This window comes from Protomyctophum parallelum (genome assembly GCF_964188405.1).
Source record: "Protomyctophum parallelum genome assembly, chromosome: 15".
NCBI classification, from domain to species: Eukaryota; Metazoa; Chordata; class Actinopteri; order Myctophiformes; family Myctophidae; genus Protomyctophum; species Protomyctophum parallelum.
This window is the reverse complement of record NC_139710.1, coordinates 30,536,388-30,545,032: the sequence shown is the minus strand read 5'-3', so window position 1 is coordinate 30,545,032 and position 8,645 is coordinate 30,536,388.

Sequence of the window (8,645 nt, the reverse complement as noted above, 5' to 3'; positions counted from 1 at the left end):
CTTGTCTGCTGTGGATTGCTTCATTGCCCAATCCATAGCCAGCAGGAACAAGAATGGCGACAGCAAGCACCCTTGCCTCACTCCCGTTCTTACTCCAAAGGCATCGGTGAGTTGGCCCTGTGGATATACAGAGTGAACTTAACAATGATAAATGAATATGATAATACCTTTAAATAATCACAAACATAATAATAATAAACTTTATTTATAGCACCTTTCATACATAAATGAAGCTCAAAGTGCTTTACAGAGCAGAAAAGATAATAAAAACAAAAGCAAGACAAAACAGCATTAAAACAATAGGCCAATAATGCAGTGTCAAATCAGGCAAAGGCAGTGGTACAAAGAACAGAACAGATATTTATATATATATTATTATAATTATATTATATAATGTAAAGGCAGTGGTACAAAGAACAGAACAGATATTTATATATATATTATTATAATTATATTATATAATGTAAAGGCAGTGGTACAAAGAACAGAACAGATATTTTAAAACTCAACTAAAAGCAAGAGTAAAAAGGTGAGTCTTAAGATGTGTCTTAAAAATGTCTATAGAGGTTGCCTGTCTGATCCGCAGTGGTCATTTATTCCATATCATGAAGAAATATACGAAAAAGTGAAAATCTACAAGCTCTCAACGCTGCACGAAGCGATGCATTGTGAGCTTGTAGATCTGCTATTTTAACTAGTATGGGTCCCGGGGCAAATGTCTAATTTCTCTTTCGGGTCTGAAGTAGAGGTGCACGATTATGAAATCATGACTGATCCGATCTCTGATTATTTGATCTCTGATTATTTGCCGATTTTGATCGATTCCAATATTATACAGAGGACCACAATGGCTGTGGGCAGTTCAGAAACCTGTCTTACTTTGTATTATTGTGAGGATGCTGGCTTCCAATTCAATTGGACTTTATTTGCATGAGAAAACATTATGTTTACAACATTGAAAACATTATGTTTACAACATTGCCAAAGCAAACATTTCTCGTTGCTCCTGCTTTGACATAATATAGCAGAAGTTGATCTAGTCTTTTAGTGTATTAGCAAATTTCATTGCTTACTAGCTTAGTGTTATTGTTTTAGCCTTTATTAGTTGCGTTATTAGACTTTCCTGTTTTGCCTGAGCTTCTTAGTTAGGAAATCCCCAACCATAGCTGTTTTTAAGCTTATAATGATGCCTTTAAATGAGACGTGTTATCACTTTTTATTATTTCTTTAATCAAAGGTGGGACTATTTGTTCTAATGTATATGCTCCTTTAGCCTATTTTAATTGTATCTATTATAATCTATTCATTTTTAAAGTGCACTGTTGCACTCTGTATTTGTTTTTATTCTGTAAATCACTTTGAATTGCATTGTTTATTAAAGGTGCTATACAAATAAAGTTGCCTTGCCTTGCCTTAAGATTGTGGGTATTGTTTATGATTGCCTATTTGACTCTTATCCACTTGCAGCCCAGCAAACCTATTCTGGGAGAACATTTGCAAAAAGTAGCTGATCTACAAGCTGTCATGATGAAGTTGTGCAGCTTATATATTTTCGTTATTTGATTTTGTATATAGGGCTAAAGTTAGTCCTTTATGGCAATGTGTACCAATATGATGTTTTAATGCATACTAAAACAATTAAGGCAACATAAACACATAATAATTGATAAAGTGTGGAAGAAATATTGGTTTTGAACAGTAAAGACTTCAGGATTATGTTAAACCTGGCTGTTATCCTGGTCCGGATCAGGCTAAGTCCACATCATTAGTTTTCATGGTAACTAGTGTGGCATTCATTGCTTTCATGAAACCGAATCAAGCCTCAACATATCCAGGTTAACTGGCTATCAGCTTTCATGAAACCGGTTAATCGCTGATCCAGGATATATTAAGCCAGGATATCTGTTAAATCCCGGCTTAATACATTTCATTAAATAGGCCCCTGCTTGTATTGACCTTTGTATGGAAAACATATTAATATAATTTATATCTGACATGGATGTATAGACCTATGTATTTAATGGACAGACATTATATATTGTTTTTTTAATTCAGGAAATTAAAGTGTTTAGGTGTGTCTCCTTTTTTTCGTCTTTTTTTTTTTTACATAATACAAATATTAACAAGAGCTTATAGTTCTTACTAAATAATTGTACCAAATTGTTATTGTTATTGTTTTTTTGTTGTTGTAGCAGTGGGTGGAGTTTAGTCAGGAAGCAGTGATAAAGCTACACAGAATAGGTATGTGCATGTTTTCAACTCACTGTATAGCCCTACACTATTACACTTTGATTTAATCTGCAACAGAAAGCACATGTACACAAATGTCGTCGCTACTCGGCGGAGAAACGGAGTAGTAACTAGCACTGTAGGCCTAGAGTAGATTTCCATTTGCAATTCATAGGAGCTTCTTTGGCATGAGAAAAAATACGATCACAGTGTCAAAATACAATAAAAAACAGTGGAAAATGGGAAAGTATTTAGGCTACAGTTGGAGAGGGTACACTACAGCATTTTGTAAACGGAGCTAAGTCAAATTGCATCGTTATGTTATACATAAGATCTGCCCTATGCGGGAGCTAACTATTTCCACAACGCCCTGGTAACGTCTGTCCCAACAGCCAGGAATCTTGGTGTTGTCCTGGACAGTCAGCTCTCGTTCAAAACTCACATCACAGCTGTCACTCGATCCTGTAGGTTCACACTCTATAACATACGACGAATTAGACCGTTCCTCACCCAGGAATCAGCCCAGCTCCTAATCCAGACAACAGTCTTGTCAAAACTCGACTATTGTAACTTCCTCCTTACTGGCCTACCAGTATGCACACTTAAGCCTCTCCAGCTGATCCAAAATGCCGCAGCTCGCTTGGTCTTCAACCAGCCAAAATTATCACATGTCTCCCCCCTGCTCCGCTCCCTCCACTGGCTCCCGGTCGCTGCCCGCACAGAATATAAAACTCTGATGCTGGCATTCAAAGCAGGTATGGCTCCCCCATATCTTGCAAGTATGATTGAACCCTCCCGCGCACTCAGATCAGCCAACGCCGGGAAGCTGGAAGTACCCTCACTAAAAACGCCGGGACAACGCTCCACACGTCCCAGACTCTTCTCCCTTCTGGCTCCAAAACTGTGGAATGCTCTTCCCATTGCAGTCAGAACTGCAGCATCACTCCCAATCTTCCGCCGTAGTCTGAAAACCCACCTTTTCAGACTCCATCATGGCCCATAGCACTTACCCTACCCCCTTAGATAGCACTTCCGTAGACTTAGATAGCATTTGATACAGACTTATAGCATGTTATGTAGACAGCACTATAATTGCATTGTATATAGTCATAGCACGCCATAGTACATATGTATAGCATAGTAGTATATATGTATAGTTTCATTATATAGATATTCCACTGTTACTTTCTTAGCTTACGCATGTTTCATGATAAATGCTTTTATGTGATGTATTCCCTTGCTTGTGTTCTTGCTTAATGTAAGTCGCTCTGGATTAAGAGCGTCTGCTAAATGCCTAAATTGTAAATTGTATACAGGGTATAAAACTTTTCTGAAACAAATAGCAGCATTTATTTGCCATCAGTTTAAGACAAGTAGCGTTTTGTTCTCAAGACTATTTAAATATATACAATAATCAGATTTAAGAAGTGTTTAAAGGTAGCAGCTCTGTTTACATGTGCAGTAGGTCTACTTGGTACTTATGGGTGGTTGTTAGCCCTGGTCCAGTGCTTACAGCGAGTCTCTCTCTGACCTGTAAGAACTGGACCAGGGCTTTAGGTGGTTGTATTCCAGCGGCTATTACGGCTACCCTTCTTTTGTCAGTTCACACATCTTGCTGCTGTGTTTGCACATTGTTGTGCAAACACAGCAGCAAGCTGATCATTAAACAGGGCAGGATCTCCCACTATGCCAACAGCAGTGCTATTAGTGTCACTTTGACTATGATTGTACTTCATGGTACAGACTACAGAGGTGTCTCAAAAATGTCAGAAACTTCAGTAGCATTGGGTTCTGACTTGTAGGGCTATATCATTGTCTGCACAACAGCCCCACACACACACACACACACACACACACACACTGTGACACACACACACACCCTCCCCCCCACCACCCCTACCTCAGCCTAGACCTGAGCCGAGCCAGGAAAACCTCTCCATTGTCCAGGATAGGCCATCCCACTGAGGATAAGACAGAAGTTAAAGTGGTCAGGAGGTGCACGCACATTTTTACAATGGGATGAATCTAGAGTTGCAATACCCTCCATTGACTCCCCACTCATCCATTTTGGTTTGCGATCTGCTTGTCTTAAACAACGTTAAACTCACCAACATTGTAGCTGTAGTCCAAGCTTGAATTATCCTCTTTCAATCTGCAGAGCTTGTTTTTTTTTTCATAAAAATCCACCGTAGACATGTTATGAGCTACTTTCTGTCAAGACATCCTCTGCAGGTGATTATTTTTCTAAGTGTTGCAGTTTGGAAGCACTCGTTTTTGTTAACGGGTCGCGCTGCTGCCTCCTACATTATGTGCAAATTCGAAACAGGTGGTACGCAGGGCCGTTCAGTGACTTACGATGAGTGCTTCCAAACTCCAGCACTTAGAAAAATAATCACCTGCACAGAATTTCAGAATCCAACTTTCAGCCAAAGAGAGATGATTGCTCCTCCCTTAGTTATATAAGTGACTACCCCCATGTCTTTTGTATTTATTTATATATATTTTGTTTTTGTGATGATTTGAATTTTGTGATTTTTGAGGGGTGCCAGCTACATCATAGTGTAAATTGATGATGAAGGGGTGAGGACGCAAATGTATGTATTATTGAAGATGTATTGTTGTGGCTGATAATAATTACCAATAAATTATTCTTGCCGGCAGGCTAAACCTGGGAGCTAAAACAAACTGTAATGACGCGCGATAAAACAATGATAAAATGATTCATATCCAAACGAGCTCAAAGTTTAAAACGTTTATATAGTTCAGTGCACCAAATATTACAATACAATAAATATATATATAATAAATATGTGCAAAGAATCTAATAAATAACAATCAAAACAGTGAGCAAACAAAACGTGAATGAATCAAACTAACAAAGTATATGTGCGGTCAACAAAGTGTATCCTCTCAGCTCACCCTGCCTCCAAGTTCAAACAGCCTTAGGGGCGAGCAGGTTCAGACACCCGTATTTGTTGACTACCAAGGGCCACCCACAGAGACGCTCCCACCAATAATGGAACGTCAATGCGGTGCCCACACCCATCACCAACCAAGTGACAATTACTGTACATAAGCATTCTTTGGCTCCTACATGTATGATGATAAGAGTGCCCCTCACTTCACACACCCGTGGATTCCCCCCCCCCCTCCTTTTAGCCCTTACCCCTAAACTTATTTGCCACATTTAAAATAGTTCTTCTAGCTGATCTACATCGACACGTTGTGAGCTTGTAGATCGACTATTTGATCTATCTTAAAAAGGTTTTTCAAAATAGTAAAAACAAAAAATCTTTCCAGCAAAGGGCGAGTTCCAAAATACAGACTGCCGTAGTCGGGCGGTAACTCCCGTCCGTCGGTATTTTGGATCTCGCTGTCTCTCTAAGTTTAGGGATAATAAGATATAGTTAGACCCAAGTGTTTTACTGTAGTCTGTACTGTTTACATTTCTGTCCCTATCAATCAATCAATCAATTTTGATTGATTGATTGATTACTTTCAAAAGCATAGAGTCACAAGAAAGCCGTTAGGCTTGTTTCCGTTGTGGTCTTCTTGGGGAAAGGGGATGGAGAGCAACAATACGAAACAAGCAAAATACCTTTTGTATTTTGCCAGGAGACAAAAAACAAATAAAACACAAAAAAAAGAACAATTTCATAAAAACTGACCAATAAAACTGGATTTTTTCCCCTTCATTTTGTTAATAATCTATTCTACACAAAAAAAGTCTTAAATACTTAAATGTAAAATTAGGACATGTTATCGGCCAACCGTCTTTTTGAAAGTTTTCAAAGGAAGTGATCAACTTGAGGCTGGAAGGCAAGCCATTCCACTGAACTGCTGCCGAGTACAGGGATGATGTTTTCCCCATATTGCTGTGAAAATGGCAGGGTTTAAAATCAGTAGAGCTGCCTCTGGTGTAGTGTCTGTGACTATCACTAACCTTACTTACCTCTGGTGTAGTGTCTGTGACTATCACTAACCTTACCTGTAGTGTCTGTGACTATCACTAACCTTACCTCTGGTGTAGTGTCTGTGACTATCACTAGCCTTACCTCTGGTGTAGTGTCTGTGACTATCACTAACCTTACCTGTAGTGTCTGTGACTATCACTAACCTTACCTCTGGTGTAGTGTCTGTGACTATCACTAACCTTACCTCTGGTGTAGTGTCTGTGACTATCACTAACCTTACCTGTGGTGTAGTGTCTGTGACTATCACTAACCTTACCTCTGGTGTAGTGTCTGTGACTATCACTAACCTTACCTCTGCTGTAGTGTCTGTGAGTATCACTAACCTTACCTCTGCTGTAGTGTCTGTGACTATCACTAACCTTACCTCTGGTGTAGTGTCTGTGACTATCACTAACCTTACCTCTGGTGTAGTGTCTGTGACTATCACTAACCTTACCTCTGGTGTAGTGTCTCTGACTATCACTAACCTTACCTGTGGTGTAGTGTCTGTGACTATCACTAACCTTACCTCTGCTGTAGTGTCTGTGAGTATCACTAACCTTACCTCTGCTGTAGTGTCTGTGACTATCACTTGCCTAACTTACCTCTGGTGTAGTGTCTGTTACTATCACTAACCTTTGAAAAGTAGTCACTGAAATATTTGGGTGCTACATTATTTCCAATCAATCAATCAATCAATCAATCAATCATGTGTGAGACAGAGTCAGGCCAGGAATGTTCCAACAGCCAATCTGTGTCTGACAGTTGCTGCTGTCCTAGATTTAGACCATTATCAGTTGGTAATAATACAACAGCTTGCATGATATTTTAAAACATTCTATCCATTTGTTTTGTTGTTCCTGTCCAACTCAAACATGTCTACAGCAGAAATCGACATCTCAACCAACACCAGAGAATCCATACTGGAGAGAAGCCCTACAACTGTGACCAGTGTGGGACTAGGTTCAGCCTGAAATGTAATCTGAAACGTCACCAGAGAATCCATACTGGAGAGAAGCCCTACAACTGTGACCAGTGTGGGAAACGGTGCAGCCAGAGCAGTGCTCTCAAACTTCACCAGAGAATTCATACAGGAGAGAAGCCCTATGCCTGTGACCAGTGTGGGAAACGGTTCAGCCAGGGCAGTGATCTCAAACTTCACCAGAGAATTCATACAGGAGAGAAGCCCTATGCCTGTGACCACTGTGGGACTAGGTTCAGCCGCAGCAGTGCTCTCAAACTTCACAAGATCATTCATACAGGAGAGAAGCCCTACGCCTGTGACCAGTGTGGGAAATGGTTCAGCCAGAGCAATGATCTCAAAGTTCACCAGAGAACTCATACAGGAGAGAAGCCTTACGTCTGTGACCACTGTGAGACTAGGTTCAACTGTTTAACTAATCTCAAACGTCACCAGAGAACTCATACAGGATTCTCTAAAGATGTCATGTAGTCAGAGAGCAGGTAACACTGGTGTAGCTGATCTACAAGCTTCGTCGTGACACGTTGTGAGGGTGCCAGATCAGCTTTGTGCGGTGGTTAAAACATCATTTTGAGTATACAGTAAATGTATTAAATATGGCCTATTTTATTTACGTTATTTATATTTGATTGTTTTTTTTAGTTTAATAAAGCCTAAAAGAGTTACATTTCAATGCTACAATGTTCTTTACCAGTAAAAACACTATTTGTGTAATGTACACTTATTGATGTGTCAACGAATCGTCAAGTAAAATGATGGTGACAACGCCACTTAAAGCCTCTAATATGCACCCATTACAAAGAAACAGCCGATGTGTGAGCTTGTAGATCGGCTAACATAACATACGGTTTATTTGGCATCCGAAGTAGTGACGACTAAATGACGAAAACGAAATAAAAACTAAGCTATGGTGACTAAAACTGAGACTAAATATATTGACAATTTTACCAACGAAAAAAACTAGACTAGAAAATGACAGTGAGGGACTTGTGGAGAAGAGATCCAGTAGATCTAAAAGACTAGTGGTTTTTATGTTGCTGTAGCTCCTCCTATATTCAGACTAGTGGTTTTATGTTGGTGTAGCTCCTCCTATATTCAGACTAGTGGTTTTATGTTGCTGTAGCTCCTCCTATATTCAGACTAGTGGTTTTATGTTGCTGTAGCTCCTCCTATATTCAGACTAGTGGTTTTATGTTGCTGTAGCTCCTCCTATATTCAGACTAGTGGTTTTATGTTGCTGTAGCTCCTCCTATATTCAGACTAGTGGTTTTATGTTGGTGTAGCTCCTCCTATATTCAGACTAGTGGTTTTTATGTTTCTGTAGCTCCTCCTATATTCAGACTAGTGGTTTTATGTTGCTGTAGCTCCTCCTATATTCAGACTAGTGGTGTTATGTTGCTGTAGCTCCTCCTATATTCAGACTAGTGGTTTTATGTTGCTGTAGCTCCTCCTACATTCAGACTAGTGGTTTTATGTTGCTG